Below are 18,202 nucleotides of genomic sequence, written 5' to 3'. Positions count from 1 at the left end.
ATAGTATAAACATAAACCTTGTATTTAGAATATACAGCAACATAGCAGGAAACAGAATAATGGTGGAAAATAGGGAAATTTTGTTACGTGACTTCAATCATTTTACCAACTAATGAAGTTTTGTAATAACATTAGATTTGAGGCTGTGGTCTTATATCTCTCATGTGGAGGTAGTGAAGAATAAGCACGAGATTCGTGAAGTAAGCCATCATTAAGCCCTCTCCTCCCTCAGACTCCGCAGTTCAACGGCCGATGCTGGCTCTTGCAGACTATTTTAACGACTCTGTTACTACACCTATAAACCAGTGTTATCAATAAACAGCCATTGTTATTACTATCATTGCATTATGTACAGGTACCATTCATTCGGCCTTAACTGTCAATTAATAGCCGGGCTCTTCATCCTGGCTACCGCCGTACTATAATGCGCTTCTATAGTATCTACCGTTGCTAATGAATGTTATGAGACCAACTATGATTAAGATGAACATCGGTGCACTGGAAAGCGTAATGCTGTACACCGGGAGCATTATGTTTTAAATGTAGTTGTACTGAGTTTTTAGCTTTGCTTCTCCGTTACAGCGTATATCAATTCCGCCACTGAAATTCATACTGTTGGTGTAATTAAATATGCTAAAGATCTAGGGTGCCTTGATTATTTATACATTAATCCCATTTCTATACTTTTCAGTTCACACCCATCCCAATGCTCAGTACTACGACATTTCAAGGTATAAAAGTGTTGTAAAATGCCAGGAAGATAAACTTAAAGGTACATTAAGTTAGTATACTGATTTTTACGAAGTAAAACTTAAACCGAGGAAATGGAGTTGAATTGTGCGTAGCTTACGAATACCAGATAAAGCAGTGGAAAAGGCGACACTACTCTCGAATTCGCGAGGGTCCCGGAGGAGGGAACAGCCAAAGGAATTCGAGATTCGTACCACTGAGGTAGAAACTTGGAATGTTAGAAGATCGTGGGCAGAAGTAAAGAATATGCCCATTCACGTTAACAGACGGAGATCATTCTCAGAAGTTTTGTCCTCCGTATAGAGTAAAAGAAATCAAGTCATGTAAGTCAAGATTAATATTAAAAAGTGTTTACAGCGAACTACGTTTTTAATACAGTAGCTTGTATAATCTCTCAGTTATACGAAATCTACTTTTTAGTTGATGATCAGCGGAGTCCGAAGAGAATAGTGGATTGGGTACAATTATTCCATTTGACGATGTCGTTGTCTTGAAGATGTTACTTTCATCGCACGTAATTATAGAACACTTAATTATAAATAGGTAGAAATGGACAACTACTTCCGCTTCACAAATGCACACAGGTTTTATATCAGTATGCCAATGCTTTTATACCCTGCTGAAACCATATATTTGGCACGTACTTTTTACGTAACTGTATGACAGTTTGATGCAATGTGTAAATACCTGTCGCATACATGTTTGCAAAGGTGATGGTGTAGTAAGTGGTTAATGGCGACTGTTTCTTGGTGCACGGAAAGGAGAATCGGCCACCATACTACTAGTGACGTTCGTCTGGATGCCTAACAACAGAGAAAGCAGACGCAACGGACTCACCCCGTATGGATGCTAGGATAACAACCTACGCAAGATTCCAAAGTTCGGTTGTATCCCTCACTCGTAACCAGACCCCATAGCGCAACAGCCCTGATGGGTGTTGGCGTACCAAGTAATCGCTACTTATGATATTGCGTGTGGTCTACGAGACGAATCCTTTCGAGGAAATGGCTATAACTGGCAAGTTAGTGGATGTGGCCTTAGCCCTCCGATATTTGCCTGGTGTTAAAATAGAAAAATACGGAGACACATATTCAGGGTCGCTGACTCTGTGATTAATAACATCAATGCAATCGAATGCAATCTTACTGCTACATGACTCGTACATTGTAGCCAACTTGCTCGACACGTGCCTCCGTTAATTCCTCTTTTCTTGATCTGAATTAATTGGACATAGTCCAACTACCCAGCTGGTGTAGTTGTGGACCATTCTGAATACCTTCGGAATGCAAGCAAACCTGCATTACTAGAAGGACTTTTTCCCTTATAATATCTCGATTATCTAGATATTCTTCACCTTTTCAGATATTACAGGCTTGGATTGTGATTAGAATTTCTATGTTAAATTTATTAAGATAGTATAATTACGAAGTTTTTGATTTTACATTCCACAAACTACACCTATGTTCATAAAAACCAGAACTACATGAAAGACTAGAGACATTCCTATCGACACCTCATCCAAATGGCATTGAAGGACAGATCTGCGTCCTCTTCGGCTTTGGTGCAACAGTGGAACAGTGTAACATATCCTACTCTATCAGGAGTGAGAGTCCGTCGACGTTTATTCATATTCACAGGACATGTGCCTTAGTATGTTCTGAAGAAATGATAAGCATTTGAAGCATGTCGGCCCTCAGGTTCAAGATCCACATCGATATCTCGGCGCAGTATCACCGAATGGTAAAATATGCCTGCGTATCTCGTTGTCGCTATAAACTGAAGGTAATGGATCAGTGTGACTTGAGCAGACGTGCAGGATGCCTCGCAGACGTATGCAAGAACGGTACCGTCATACGAGTGAGTTTGAAATAGGGCGCTTTATTGGCATAAGAGGACATGATGCATCCATCCGGGAAATTGCTGCTCGTGTGGGACGAAGTGTGTCGGCAGGGCAACGGGTGTGTACAGAATGGTTCACAGAAGGCCGTAGAACACGGCGAGATGGATCTGATCGCACAACCCACACCCACCCCCACCCCCACTCCCGAGAAGGTCGACACCTCATCCAAATGGCATTGAAGGACAGATCTGCATTCTCTTCGGCTTTGGCGCAACAGTGGAACAGTGTAACACATCGTACTCTATCAGGAGTGACAGTGCGTCGCCGTTTATTACGGTCTGGGTTATCGGCGCGCCGTCCACTTCGCCGCCTACCTTTGATTAATGTGCATAAACATGCTAGATTGCAATCGTGTATGGAACGACGTCACTGGGGAGAGGAATGGCAGTAGATAGTGTTTTCTAACGAATCCAGGTTCCGTTTGTTTGAACATTATGGCCGCATTTTGGTTCGCCGCAGAAAGGGAGAGATGCATCACATTGACTGCATTCGCACAATACATAGAGTGCAAACTCGAGGTCTTATGGTGTTGGGTGCTATTGGGTACAACCACAAATAGCAGTTGGTGCATGTCCAGGGCACTGTGAGCAGTTTAACCTACGTGAATTACATCCTACTACCGTAACCATACCCCTTCTGCACGACACCCCAGACGCCTTATTTCTGCAGGGAAATGCGCGACCACATATTGCTGCACGAACAAGTGCTTTCTTGTTGTCACAGGATGTCAGACTGTTGCATTGGCCCGCCCGATCACCGGACCTGTCGCCAAACGAAAATGTGTGGGATATGGCGAAACGACGGGTGCGGCGCTGTGACCTATTGCCAACCACCAAAGACGAACTTTGGAACCAGATGAATGCAACATGGATGGCTATACCCCAGAAAGCCATTCGCCCCTTATACGCGTCGATGCATCACGCTTGGAACAAGTTATCAGTGCCCATGGAGGGCCCAGTTTCTACCATGCAACAGGACAGGTGCTGAACCCAGGTGACTGACTCTGTTAATATTCTCTGCAGAACATACTAATGAGCATGTCCTGTAAATATGAAATTCTTATCTCTAGTTTTTCAAGGTGTTCTGTTTTTTGTGAGCATGAGTGTACTGTAACGGTTTTCGGAGAAGCTGAAGTGCCCGAATTCTGTCCCGTAGAACTTTGTTTACATGCTGGTAAATCTCGTGATGCGAAGCATGCATATTTGAGCACCTTCGAATACCACTGGACGGAGTTGGGATTGAATCCGCTAACCTAGGCTCAAAAATCCTGTGCTTCTACCTTACGAGCCACTCAGCCGGGTAAGATGATTCGTATCAGTTGTTGGGCTCTCTCAAGAATATTCTACTCCCTACTAAATCAATAAATATGGAGCGTTAGCAGCTCAAGACTATAACGTATTAATTCATGGATCGAGGTAATTATTAACAATAACTTAATCTAAAACTCTGTGTTGTCCACTATACGGTTGTGTAGAGAGAGAGCAGCATAAATAGCAGTGGTTTTAGCTAGTTTCATCACGGTGGTTAGCGTCAGTGACCACCTGTTACACGCGTTTCAACAATTACATGGTGTTCGCCGTTACTAGCTACCCATTTTTGTTCATCTAAACTTATGTGTGAACTAAAAACAATGAAGCCCACCCCAATGGACTAGTTAAGACGTGTGGTTAGGAAAGAAAATGAACTTATTCTGTGCAGTATAGGGCATAAAAAATAGGTTCAGTATTGCAAGGAGATAACAGGTCATACCCCAAATTTCTATGCAAATCTCAGCGCAAAACAATCGTGCAGACAATTCGGTACTTGATACTCGGTTATATCCTAATATATTACTGCATGAAATTCCTGGGAAACACAACAGTTCACGCAACGTAACTCACCGTCGTTTCTACAACATTACATGAAGCAAATTATTAGGAGGATAATGTGATGAATATTTAGTTCAAATGTAAGTATATATTTTCGCAAATAACATGTTATTCCGCTTGTTGTTGTTTTCTTGTTGTTGTTTGTTGTTATTGTTGTTGCTGTTGTTGTTTGGGACATCAGTCCATCGACTGCTTCTATGCAACTGTCCACGCCACCCTATCCTGTGCTAACCTTTTCATATCTAAGTAACTACTACACCCTAAATTTACTCACATCTGTTTTTGTTTTGGTCCACCCCTGCCGTGTTTACCTCCTACACTTCCCTCAAAAAAAACTAATAGAAAAAATACTGGATGTCTTAAGATGTCCTATCATTCTCTCTTCTTCTGGTCAAATTTCATCAAATCGCTCTCCTCTCACCAATTCGATTCAGTATGTCTTCATTCATGATTCGATCTACCTTTCTTACCTACAGCATTCTTCTATAACACCACATTTCAAAATCTTCTGTTCACTTTTTTTCTGAGCTAGTCATCGTCTGTGTTTCACTTCCATACAATGCCACGCTCCACTCAAAAGTTCTCAAATCGACTTTCTGTTTTCGGTTACTTCCGACAAATCCCAGAAAAAATAAGAAGAAGAAGTTAGGTGGAGAGTTTTCAATTGAAATTATGGGCTGTTTTAACTCATTCGTGAATGGAATAGAAAAACTCACTCCAGCACTTTTGGCTGTCTCTTAACTATGGTTTATACTGTATATAACTCTTAAATGCGCACTTTATTATTTCACATGTGATGAGTTTTCATTCCAGAAGTAATAAATTATTATCAGAAAAATATTTAAAAAACATATTTGACAAAATTAGCAGTTTTATTTATTTGGATCAGTAAAAAGTGTAAGAGTTTTGAATGTTTTATGTAACGGTGTGTGCAAAACTGTATCTTTTTTACAAGTTGTTTTACGTCGCACCGACACAGATAAGTCTTAAGGCGACGATGAGAGAGGAAAGGGCTAGGAGTGGGGAGGAAGCGGCCGTGGCCTCAATTAAGGTACAGCTCCAGCATTTGCCTGGTGTGAAAATGGGAAAACACGAAGAACCATCTTCAGGGTTGCTGACAGTGGGGTTCGAATACACTATCTCCAGAATGCAAAGTCACATACCGTCACACTTCAGTCTCAGGGATGTCCTTGCTCATGCATTATCTCAGGTACCCAACATTACCTTTGTTTTACATTAAATGTTTATAGTTTACACTTCACTCCAGCTGATTTGCAAGCAAAATCATAAAGTAAAAGTTCTTCATACACTAGTAACCACTGGAAAGTTCATCTGCAGTGTAGAAGTGAATGTACACTTGTAAAATCGTAAAGCAGATATCATATATTCAGAGTGTTAGCAGCGCATTATATTCAAGTACAACACTGTTTAGTGGATGATAGTTCTTCAGATTGGTATAATCCTCGTGAAATACAAAAATTGGTAGTTTATGAATAGTATTTTATAGATGGTGTCTCCAATATACCATTTACATTTAAGTAGTCAAGGGTTCAAATTTGTAGTTTGTTCTACTTCTTTCACGTCGTACTAACTCAGGAGGTTCTAGGCAGTGCTGGGATAGGAAGGGGAAGGTAACATGAAACACCATCATCAGAAGTGTGGACGATAGATTACAAGGCCACCATCTCTTGAACACGCACTTAGCACTGCATTAATCGTGCGTTTTCTGATAGATACACGACCGGGATTATTTGCTATAACTCGAGGCAAGAAGCCCATCTCCGCTCCTAGCTTGCTGTCTTGGAAACGGTGACATCCAGTAGTTTCGTACCATTCATGCAATACAAATGCCACGAGCTGTTGGCAGCCTTATCTAACAGATACTACGCGAGTATATTTGTAAGTATCCATATTTATCCCTAATGCCTTTGATTTGCTGCGAGTTAGTTCATTATTGTTTGTGCTAGTGCTTGCAGCTCAAGATATATTGAAACTGAAAATGTAGTTGAAGCTGATTTTTAAAACGTTATTGTGTTCAGTGAGTTGTTTGACTACTCAGTAACATTACGATCTCAGGATCCTGAAGACTGCGAAAAGAACAATCAGATAATTAGTTTAATTGTTTCATATGTGCTAATGTCCTTTCTCAATATTTCAATGGATATGTTGTAAATAAACATTAAACGTGCATTTTATGTTGGCTTCTATCTTCCACAAATTATATAGGGGTTGTGTAGATGGACTGAATTTATGTATCTCTCAGATACGACGCGATCACTGATGCTACTTTCAGGACGGGTCTAATGCAGTGTTAAACTGCACTACTCGAATCGGGTCATCAACTCACTCGATATTATTATTATTATTATTATTATTATTATTATTATTATTATTATTATTATTATTATTATTATTAAATCGGTCGAGCTCAACTAAAATCTAGCCCATGAGTAGGGATCAAGGAAAAAAGAATTTGTATGTTTTCCAAAATTGTTGCAACACTGGTTTAATAAACAGAAATACTTGGCGCTGGAATCCGACTAACTGCACTAGTGACAATTTCTTCAATTCTATAGGAAACAATCGTTGGATGATTGACTGAGAATAATAACTCGGTAATGATTAATATTAACTTTTATATTATTAACTTACAATATCCGAGAGCAGTTAATAATGAATTAAGATGTTTGCTAGGGGAGAAATTGTATTCTATATCACTGTGGGGAGTTTCATTACAGCAGTGTTAGACCTTATAGGGTAAGAATCAGTTCTGTTTGGTACTTCAGCTGGATAGAAATCTTATAGTAGACCTCAGATTCACCGAGCCAGGTGCTAGGTGGTTTGCGTCAAGTAGCTGACAGGTTACATTCGGGAGCCGGTGGGTCGAAACCCTATCGTCGGCATCCCTGAAGATCGTTTTCAGTGGTTTCCCATATTTAAACCAGCAAATGTTGGGGCAGTACCTTAAGGTCACGGTCGCTTCCTTCCCAGTTATTGCTCTTTCCTACTCCGTCGTCACCATAAGAGCGGTCTGTTGATACAACGTAAAAATGTACTGAAATATACTTTAGATTTATTATACGCACAAATCGAAATGTAATTGGAGATTGTATTTTTGTACGATAGAATTACAATTAAATATACTGAAATGAAATGGCGTATGGCTTTTAGTGCCGGGAGTGTCCGAGGACACGTTCGGCTCACTAGATGCACGTCTTTCAATTTGACTCCCTTAGGCGACCTGCGCGTCGTGATGAGGGCGAAATGATGATGAAGACGACATATACAACCAGCCCCCAAGCCAGAGAAATTAACCAATAATGGTTGAAATTTCTGACACTGCTACGAATCCAACCTGGGACCCCCTATGACCAAAGGTACGCACGCTAACCATCTAGCCATGGAGCCTGACAATATACCGAAAGTAAGGTTTGTTAAATTTGATGAACGTCTCTGTTCCTACACTGGTGTTTTGGAAGTACACAGCATTAATTCCTAGAAAGTAGCTTGACATATGTTAAAAATATGACTGTATAAAAGGATGCTACAGATGATCTCAGCATCTTGGCAATAAAATCTGTCAATAGACTTCCATTCTCACCAAGGCGCCTCTAATAAACCCTTATAGGGGAGGGATGTCAGTGATCATGTTTTTGTCCTTATCAGTTGTGCGGGGTGAACATATGCTGCCGACCTTAGTGACACAGATTGTTAGTCTTTGACCACGTGCACCCAAGGTAGCAGGTTCTAAACAGGCTGAGATTAGTAGCATTTGAGGATATTAAAATGTGACAACTCCCAACTCCTGAGGGCCACTAGGAGTTCTAAAAGTCTGCAGAAATTAAACAAAACAACATTATCAACAGAATGTTCAATCGTGAAATTACCAGCGTGGTAGCGGTCTCATCAGTTCATTGCCACACCTTTCCAAGACGCTGCGCGCTGGTGGCTAGTGCACCGTCCAGGCATTACTGAAAACCTCCTTTGTATATGGCATATAGAAGTACTTTCCAAATGAAACGGAATCCTGGTCATTATTTGTAATCAGTTTTGAGGGTATATTAACCACGTTATATGTTGCAGTACATCACTTTATTCAGTTAGTTGTGTTTCCCAAAATGGACATGAAACTACAAGGTAGCTTTTAAAAATAATTTAATGAGAGTTCGAAAGGAGAAACTTTATTTTACAGTCCGATATAAGGAAACACAGCGGTGGGATACGCACAGTAGTACCGAACGCACATTTTTCTCCAAAGAAACAAAACATGAATTGGACATTATTCGGAATATTCCTAATTCCTATCTATATCCTATGAAGTTCTGGCTTAAAATCAAGCTAGTTTGTCCACTTTTATTACGTTTCAAGGCATATAGGCTAATGCGTACGAGTACATGATTGTAGTTTCTGTGAATTGCCGTTTTAAAATTTTCATTCTTCTCCTATTAACCATTTCGTGTCGTCAGTTAGGACTTAAAGGAAAATAAAGAGATGATCTTAGCCTTGCTCTTTCTTATCCCTCCAAAGTGATGGCTACTGGAATACAATAGAGTATGGGTTGGTTTTCTCACCTTTCAGGAAACAAACTGGTTTTTATCAAGGACAATACACTTAAGAAAATTGAAATTGCAACACCATGAAGGCACTGGCCGTTTGTGCTGATTTTCAAGATATGTAACGATGCCAGGCAGGTATGTAAACGATCAAAGTTTCAGACCCATTGGATTGTTGCTACAGGTCTCCCCACGTGATTGGTCGTGGAAGAATCAACTCCAGTATACGGACTCTGGTGTAGCGTAGTTGACTTGCAGTCTGTGCAGTGAAGTGTTCCCGTTCAAACATGCCTCGACGACAGAGAAGAGCACGATATCAACAACTATCGCCGTTTGAGAGGGCTCGGATAATTGGGCTGTGTGAGGCTGGATTAACGCTACGGACTGTCGCTGCACGTGTTGGCCGACAGGCATCTACGGTACAACGTGTATGGCAGCAGTGGTCAAATGAAGGTACGCACACTCGTAGACGTGGCACACGCCCAGCGCGACGGACAACTGTGAGAGAGGATCGCCGCAACATTCGGATGGCCCGGATGGAACCCCATGCAACAGCAGCGCAAATTCGAACAGCTGTGGCACCCCACATTACACAACAAACAATTGGTAATCGCCTGCGTGCAGCTGGCTTACGAGCCCGTGTCCCTGCAGAAGGTGTTCCATTGACCCCACACCACCGACGTGTAAGGCTGGCCTGGTCTCGAGAAAGATCGACGTGGGTCAACGAATGGCAAAGGGTCGTCTTTAGTGATGAATCCCGCTTCTGTCTTGCCTGCAGTGATCGCCGGAATCGTGTGCGCCGACGTACCAGGGAGAGGGGCCGCCCAGATCGTATTGTCGAGAGGCACACAGGACCAACACCAAGCATTATGGTCTGGGGAGCTATTGGCTTTAATGTGAAATCACAATTATTAGTGCTTGCTGGGGGCACTATGACTGCTCGACAGTACGTTGAGAGGGTACTCAATCCAGTGGTTGTCCCTATGATGGAGAACATTGCTAATGGGATGTTTCAGCAGGACAATGCCCGGGTTGACTCTGCACGCATCTCCAGAGAAGCTCTCCACGACATCAAAACCTTAGAATGGCCCGCCAGATCCCCGGACCTCAGTCCTATTGAGCATGTGTGGGACATGATGGGTCGACAACTGGCCAACCGTCCTCAGCCACCCACAACTCTGGAACAACTGACCCGTGCAGTGCAGCAAGTATGGGCCACAATTCCTCAGGAAGCGATCCAGGGCCATATTGACTCCATGCCTCGACGAATTCATCAATGTATTGCAGCTCGTGTTGGGCACATCCTGTATTGATTGTTGTCCAAACTTGCGGTCAGGGGGACCAGAAAGTGTAATCATCGAATCACAACCGAACACTCGTCCTGTATGTTCAATTGCAGCAATGTAGCACCACTCCTTCTGGGTGTTGCAATTTCCATTTTCTTCAGTGTATAACGGTATCCGAATTGCAACTAGTATCGTTAATACCAACGTGCAGGGTTTTTAGATTTAAGCGTTTCATTTTTTAAATAATTTCAAAATCATAAAAAGCTGTTTTGTGCTGTCGATGCAAGAGGCAAGTAGGAGCAAGGGGTGCACTTGGTTCACAATTTAGAGAATCGAAATGAATAAAATAACTAAATATTTTGTCGCGGTGCGCAATAAAAGAAAGCATGACGGTTCTTTTGAAGTATCTCCTGAACCTGCCAACAGTGAATCACGTGAATATGAAGAAAACATCGCAAGTGCCGACAGATTTACTGCGGTTCAAGAGGGAAACAATTTTGATTATGATGGACCCAATTGTTGAACATTAACTCAGAAAAATGACTTCTTCCCGAAAAACGAGTTGTTTTATGAGAAAAATAAAATTCTAGATTTTAATGTGTGCCAAGGTTTTACAAGTTCAGAGGCAGAAAAACAGGTGGAAATGAAAATTTCTTCAGAGTGAGCCAGTAGTACAATCAGTACCTTTGGAAAAGAATAAGACGGTAGGCTACATCTGTAGATATGAACAAAGTGTGAGATTCAGTTAATGAAAAGTTCGGAAGAGTACTTCCACTGTTTTCTTTTTCTTTAAAAAACCACTGCGTACAACGATTCAGCACAGTCAACAATCTTCTCAAAGTACTTGCTCTAGTGGTACACCAAGGCATCAATGTCGACATGGAAAAAATGTGCGTCCAGTCCCAGAAGTCACGTCATGAAGACATGCTGAACGACCGTATCGTCGTAGAATTGCTTAGCAGTCCAATGTGATGGAAATCACAGGGTGCCAGGTTTAGGATGTAGGGAGTGAGTTACAGTCCAGTAACTCCCACCGAAAGTGATGTAACAAATCACGTGTGCTGTTGGCAGCATGTGGTCTGTTGTTTTCTTGCAGCAACATGAGGCAGTCGAGAGAAGTCTAGGACGTTTACCACGAAATGCTATCCGCAAACGTTACACTATGTCATAGTAACTGGCAGCATTCACTGTTACTCATCTGGTGAGGAAATTAACCATCTCCATACAGTCCAAACTTGGCGCTTGGAACAGACCACCTGATTAACACGACCATTTGCAATCAGAGAAATACAGTGCATTCTTATTTTTTATTTGCTTCACGTCGCACTGACACAGATAAGTCTAATGGCGACGATAGGAAAGAGCTAAGAGTGGGATAGAATCGACCGTGGCCTTAATTAAGGCACATCCCCAGCAGTTTCCCGGTGTCAAAATGGGAAACCACAGAATACCATATTTAGGTCTGCTGACAGTGGGGTTCGAACCCACTATCTTCCGAATGCAAGCTGATAGCTACGTGACCCGAACAGCACAGCCATTTACTCGGTACTGTAAGCATATACTCGAAAATATACTGTATCTGGTCTTCTCATGTACCACGTACTTTATTAGCCATAATTTCCTATACAAGTTACAAATGGATATATATACGTTAATGCCTGGTTATCTCTATACTGTTGACATTGTCGGTCTCCATTCATCATCATCATCATCATCATATTATTACTATTATTATTATTATTATTATTATTATTATTATTATTATTATTATTATTATTATTAATACATTACGTAAGCTCAGTCATGGCGATGTATTCTCAGAATACCACATGAAGGTTGAAACATTCCGTGAACCAAATTTCCCAATAGAAGCATGGGCTCTAACATTCGCGTCCTCAACGAGATCATGCCTGATGAATGAGCAGCAGACCACCTCGTCAGACTATGTACTGTTTATTATTCCTGAGGAAGAGGAGTGTGTATAATTTACAAGACAATAAACTGGCCGCTTCATCATTATTCTGAATGCAGTTGAGAAGAAACCTAACTGTAAATGATATTCATTTGAAACATTCTGCAATCCTTACAGACTCTAGTGTAATGCAACTGTTGCATAATTCACAACAATACCGACGATTTAATTCCCATTCTGAATACAAATCTAGCCTTAGATTAGAGATTTGGTCCATTACTTGCATGCGGTTGACAGAGAAATCGAATGGTCTGAGAGCACCCGCTCGTCAGCAACAGAAAGCTATTTATTGGAGTTCGGTAACTGAAGCTATTATGCGTTTCTCTCGAAGAAACTCGAGATATAAAGATTTTATGAAATGTGGTGTGGGTTTGAAACAGATAATAAACACACTAAGGGTTCAAAGCCATGGTGGACGAAGGCAGTCTGTCAATTCCGTATTTGTAAAAATGAACAGTTTGTAATGGATAACATATTCGACTGAAGTGGTAATGTAAATATAAGTATAGCAATATACAGAGAAAACTATTAATTTCTTAGTGTCTCATATTTACAATTTACAAAATAATTATTAAAGTATAACTGACCGTCGTGAAATTCATCAAAGGATTCAAATTATGAATAAGGAACACATTCCTCATCAAAAGCTTCAAAAGCCCGAAAACCTCATTTTCGTTTCCTATTGGACTGATTGTGAATAGTTCAATACAAACCAAACCCCATGGCGCAACAGCCCCGAAGGGCCTTGGCCTACCAAGCAACTGCTGCTCAGCCCGAAGGTCTGCAGATTATGAGATGCCGTATGGTCAGCACGACGAATCCTCTCGGCCGTTATTCTTCGCTTTCTAGACCGAGGCAGCTATCTCACCGTCAGATAGCTCCTCAATTGTAATCACGTAGGCTGAGTGGACCTCGAACCAGCCCTCAGATCCAGGTAAAGATTCCTGACCTGACTGGGAATCGATCCCGGGGCCTCCGAGGGACAGGCAGGCACGCTACCCCTTCACCGCAGGGCCCTACTGTTATTTGAATATAACATTATTAAAATATGGACTTCGTTCATTATGGCTGTGAGGAAAACTGTAGGACAGCAAATGAACTAATGACTACATTCATTGTGGCACTGGATGGATCAGAGATTCCTGTAGCTTTTACCATTTTTTCAGTACCATAAAAATGTAAAAGAATGACGTAGTCCACCATGGATGTGAACCCCCTATACGAATAATGAAAGTTAGTGTTAGAGAGGAATTTAGGCGCTAGTGTTTGTTTATCGCAGTTGATTCACGACAGAAGGGCGAGCAGTGGACCCGGTACGATCAACATATGAGTCTCTCATTACCGACACGACAAGATGAATTTTAGAGAAGAATTGGTGAGCACTTCGGATGCAAAAACAAAGGGGTGAAATCAGAATGAAGGGTGGAAGGTGTAGTATGTGGTCCTGTGGCTTCACTTCTTGCTGATGAAAGTGTACTAATAAAACAGAGGAAATGCCATTTATTCCTACCAAGTCCGATACATGCACGTCCACGTCATGGTCCCTGGGCAACGAGTACACTGCATGTACACGGCTGTCATTTAAGGGTAAAAAAGGCAGTTCCCAACGCTTTAAAATGGGGACCCACCAGCTAAGGGATATAACCCCGAAAGAAAACATCGGGCCTCCAATGATTGCTGGAGGTTGGCGTCGGGCTGACAACGCAATCTGTAAAAAATTCTCGTTACGAAGTCTGAAGAAGAAATAGCCGGCCTGACCTTTTTACGACGACCTCGCAAACGTGAAAAGAATTTGAGGATTGGTTTTTGGAATCTTTTAACTCTTTACCAACCTGGAAACCTAAGAAAGTTGTTCGATCAGCTGGATGAGTATCGACTAAATATTACTGCTATTCAAGAAGTGAGATTGATTGGTGAAGGAGTGATACAGAGAAAGAATCACATGGTATTCTACAGTTGCCACACGAAGGATCACATGTTTGGTACTGGCTTTATTGACAATAAGCAGATAAAACACCTTATCATGGATTTTTAGGCAAAATCTCATAGATTGTGCAGACTTAGAATTAGAGGGAAATTCTTCAATTACAGTATTATCTGTGCACATGCTACAACTGAAGAAAAGAGTGACGAAGATATTCATTTCACGATGAATTAGATGAAATTTATAATGAGTGCCCAAGGGCAGACTGTAAAATAAACTTTGGGGATTTGAATGCGAATGTAGGAAAGGAAGAACTATACAGACCATGTACTGGAAAAAATAAAGTTCGCGTGATATTTCTAATGATGATGGAATGAGGCTTATACATTTTGCATCCCGGATAAATATGGTAGTGGGAAGTACAACTGTTAATCACAAAGACATACATAAAATAACATGGAAGTCTCCAGATAGGAGTACCTTTAACCAAATTGACCAGCACATAATAGATGCTAGACACTTCTCTAACATGGTGGATGTTAGAAGTTATAGGGGGCCAATATTGATTTTGACCACTACCTTGTGGTAGCAACTATTAGAAACCGAATATCTAATGCAAGAAAGGCACAAGGATCCAATGCAAGAAAGTTCAACAGTACTCGGCCGAAGGAGCCCGAAACTGCTTTGAGATATGCTAATTTGCTTAATGAGGCCCTGACCGATTTGTCTAATAGTAAGAGTATTTATGAAATCTGGAAGAATCTTAAAGACGGCAATATTAAAAACTGCAAATGAAGTTTTAGGAAGGGAAGAGAGTTTGGCGGAACAATGGGTTTGATGAAGAGTGTGCACGAGCAACAACCTTAAAAATGAAGCATACAAGATAATGCAACAGAGGAACCACACCCGGAAAGCAGTGGAAGAGTATAGAACTTCCAGAACAGAAGAAAAGAGATTCCACAAGAAGAAACAGAGACAGTATGACGGGAATGAACTGGAAGGAATGGAACGGTTGAAAGGGATGAATGATGTGAGAGCTTCCTATTAGAAGATAAACAAAAGTCGTAAGGATTTCCAGTCTAGAACAAATTTGTGTAGAGGGAAAGAGGGCATAATATTGGGCAGTGAGGAACCAATACTAGAAAGGTGGGCCCAATTAAATTATGAACTGTTAAATGAAATTCCAGCTGATGACCAAGAAACCTTACCTCCTCTAAATACAAGAAAATCAGAAATAGAAGTACCGATACCTACTACTGAGGAATTTGAGCTTGCCATTATTAATTTTAAGAATAACAAAGCCCCAGGAAGGTATTTAATACAATCAGTGCTTGCGAAAAACGTTGGAAAACAATTTGTTAAACACTTTCACATAATAGTGGCCAAGATATGGGTAACTGAAACAATCCCTGATGAATGGAATGTAGGTATCATCTGCCCGATACATACGAAATGTGACACCGGGCGAGTTGGCCGTGTGATGAGGAGCGCGCAGCTGTGAGCTTGCATCCGGGAGATAGTGGGTTCGAATTCCACTGTCGGCAGCCCTAAGACAGTTTTCCGTGGTTTCCCATTTTGGCACCTGGCAAATGCTGGGGCTGTGCCTTAACTAAGGCCACGGCCGCTTCCTTCCCATTCCTAGGCCGTTCCTGTCCCATCGTCGCCATAAGACTTATCTGTGCCGGTGCGACGTAAAGCAAAAGAAAAAAAGAAAGGTGATATCATGGTGTGTTTTAACGATAGAGGTATCAGCTTTTTATCCATTGTTTATAAAATATTTTCCAATATTCTCTTTAGCAGATTGGTGCCTTACGTGGAAAATGCGGTTGGTGACTATCAATGAGGATTTCGCCAAAGGAGATCTACTATTGATCAGATCTTCACAATTCGCCAGATACTTGAAAAATATAAAGAATTTGGAACTGATACACACCATCTCTTCATAAACTTCAGATCAGCCTATGCCAGCATCGACAGAAGTAATCTCTATGTATCAATGGAAGAGTTTGAGATCCCCAGGAAATTGATCGCCCTTGTGAAAGCCACTATGGAAAATACTCGGAATCAAATTAAGACCCAGAATATACTATCAAGTGCTGTAACGACAAAGAACGGAGTTAGGCAAGGAGATTCATTATCATGCCTTTAGTTCAATATAGCTTTGGAGAAAGTTGTTAGAGATGCAAGTATCAACACAAGGGGAACCATCTTATAAAATCAGTTCAAATTTGCGCATATACAGATGATATTGATTTAATCACAAGAACACCAAGAGCATTGAGAGAAGCTTTCAAAAGCCCCGAAAAAGCAGTAAAAAAGATGAAGTTTCAGGTTAATGAAGAAAAAACTAAGTACATGGCCGTAACCAAGAAAGACTACCCTAGTGGGTCTACATTCATAGTAATTGGCTCATATAAGTTTGATGTTGTGCGTAGCTTTACCTACCTTGGATTAGAAGTTTTAATTCCAAGAACAATGTTAGTTCTGAAATCCAAAAACGTATACTGTCTGCTAACAAGTGCTATCATGGCCTCAGAAAACATCTGAAGTCTAAGATGTTGTTCAGGAAAACTGAAGGCCTAATGTATCAAGTTTTAGTAAAGCCTGTATTAACATATGGTGCTGAGATCTGGACACTCTCAAAATCTGATGAAAGACAGCTCGGTGTATTCGAAAGAAAGATTTTGAGGCAAATTGTTGGGCCAGTGGAAGAAAACGGTGTCTGGAAAGAAGATATAGTAATGAATTGTATAATTTTTATAACGAACCAAACATTGATAACAACATAAAGTTGGAGTGCGCAGGACATGTGCTGCGTGCTAATGACAATATGATAAAGAAGATATTTAATGCAGTGCCAGAAGGAATTAGGAAAGATGAAAGACCAAAGTTAAGGTGGAAGAAAGGGGTGAGAGAGGATGTAAAGATAATTGGAATCAAGAATTGGAGGAGCTCTGCACTTAACAGGAAAGAATGGGGAAAACATCTCGAAAACATCTTCAGAAGGCCGAGGCCCACAAAAGGCTGTCACGCCAGTGATGATTATGATGATGATGATGATGATGATGATGATGATGAATTCGGAATGGAATGTGTGCTGATCATTCAGAGGCTAGCGACTTTTTTTTAATCAAGATTGCGAAAAGAACGCTAGGGTGAAGAGAAATACCGTAATACTAAGGACTGATCAATTGACGAACTGAGCAATCGCAGATTCCAGTGCGCTACTGTACACCGGTCGTAAACAAGCAGTAGTTCCTGGCATGACCGAGTGCAATCATATTTTGAAGACTTAATATAGGCCCAGGACTCCGCTGGTGTGAAAGTGGAAAAACAAGGACACCATCTTCTGGGCTACCAACAGTGGGTTTCGAAACCAGTATCTCCCGAATGCAAGCAAACAGCTACGTAACCCGAGGCTTGGAAGCCAACTCTTGGAGTACGAGATGTACGTTAGACCACAGAAAATCATCCACAAGTTTCAGACTCAAAGTTTCGTTGTAGCTAGTTTCCGAATGCGAGATGTGGTAAAGTTTATTGGAAGATACCCAACTCTGCGATGTAATATGACACGTCTAATTTGAGCAGGATGTAATTAGCAACACATCGTTCCCTTATTAAGAAAGTGCTTCTACTGCTAGCGAGTTATCTAAATATGTTCTTTCTTTATGAAGAAATAATATGGATAGTTATTTCTTTTACGTTTGTAATAAATTAGTATTAGATCATTCGTTAAAAATAATATTACAATGTTTCATGCATTTAGTAATCTATTGGACATTTTCTCATATACTTGATAGTTCTTGCTAATTTTGACGAGTTTGTGTGTTAAGATTACAGTACGAGTTGGATCCGTGATGCATGTGTAGGAGCTATAAGCCTCATTCTCGGCAGCCCGGAAGATAGTTTTCCTTGGCTTTCCAATACGTTCTGTACATTATTCAAATGT

Source organism: Anabrus simplex, chromosome 2 (assembly GCF_040414725.1).
Source record: "Anabrus simplex isolate iqAnaSimp1 chromosome 2, ASM4041472v1, whole genome shotgun sequence".
Lineage (NCBI taxonomy): Eukaryota > Metazoa > Arthropoda > Insecta > Orthoptera > Tettigoniidae > Anabrus > Anabrus simplex.
The sequence above is the reverse complement of the archived record's forward strand: the minus strand, read 5'-3'. Positions refer to the sequence as shown.